Genomic DNA, 1,396 nt, shown 5'->3' with positions numbered 1-1,396 from the left:
CCCAGATCTTGACATGAGCAGCGGGAGCGCCGTCTCCCCACATCTCCCCACATCTCCTCATATCTGGACATGAGGGGCGGGAGCGGTGTCTCCGATCATCTCCCCAGATCTCCCCATATCTCGACATGAGGGGCGGGAGCGCAGTCTAAAAACATCTCCCCACATCTCCGCATATCTCGACATGAGGGGCGGGAGCGCCGTCTCCCCACATCTCCCCACATCTCCCCATATCTCGACATGAGGGGCGGGAGCGCCGTCTCCCCACATCTCCCCACATCTCCCCATATCTCGACATGAGGGGCGGGAGCGCCGTCTCCCCACATCTCCCCACATCTCCCCATATCTCGACATGAGGGGCGGGAGCGCCGTCTCCCCACATCTCCCCACATCTCCCCATATCTCGACATGAGGGGCGGGAGCGCCGTCTCCCCACATCTCCCCCCATCTCCCCATATCTCGACATGAGGGGCGGGAGCGCCGTCTCCCCACATCTCCCCCCATCTCCCCATATCTCGACATGAGGGGCGGGACCGGCGTCTTATGCAGTGTCCTCCGTCGCACCGCGCGAGTGCGAGGGTGGGTGTGTCTCGCGCCTTGCCGGGGGGGGGGGAGCGGAAAGGAGGAGCCTCTTCCCAAGAGCACCACTCTTGGAGCGCCGCCACTACCACCCAGAGGGGGCTGCGAGGACAGCGAACCGGGTGAGGAGTCCGTGTCATCGTGCGCTAGCTGGGGGCTGAGTGTCTTGGGAGCCTGTTTGTGTGTCTGTGTGTCGCTCGTGCGTGTCGTCATCGTCTGTCCCGCGTCCACCCATACCGCGCTGGTGTCCAGTCCGAGCCTGGCTGTTCTTCACCTTCCTACCTAACCTAACCGAACCTAACCGAACAAGAATACGTCCTCTGCTTGAGAATACGCCTTTTCTGCTTCTAGGGGCGCAGACGTGCAGTAGTAGAGCGGGACCACGACCGAGTTGCCTAGTACCGCACCTCCATAGTGACAAATCCGGCGTGTGGGTTCAGTCCCGTGGGTGTGTGGTAGGGCGGCACGACGACCGAGTTGCCTAGCGGGCTCGAGATATGGGGAGATATGGGGAGACACGGGGAGATGTGGGGAGATGTGGGGAGATGTGGGGAGATGTGGGGAGATGTGGGGAGATGTGGGGAGATGTGGGGAGATGTGGGGAGATGTGGGGAGATGTGGGGAGATGTGGGGAGATGTGGGGAGAGACGACGACCAAGTTGCCCAGCGGGCTCGAGCCGACACACATTGGCTGTGTGTCGGGGTGTGCCGAAGGGCGGCGGCGTGGGGGGGGGGGGGGGGCTAGGGGGGATAAGCCGTCATTGCCCGGCGCTGCTTCCCGCGGCGATGGCGCTAAAAGGCTCCTCTTTCCCGCTACCCC

This window comes from Emiliania huxleyi (genome assembly GCF_000372725.1).
Source record: "Emiliania huxleyi CCMP1516 unplaced genomic scaffold EMIHUscaffold_72, whole genome shotgun sequence".
In the NCBI taxonomy this organism is placed as follows: domain Eukaryota; phylum Haptophyta; order Isochrysidales; family Noelaerhabdaceae; genus Emiliania; species Emiliania huxleyi.
This window is presented reverse-complemented; position numbering follows the sequence as displayed.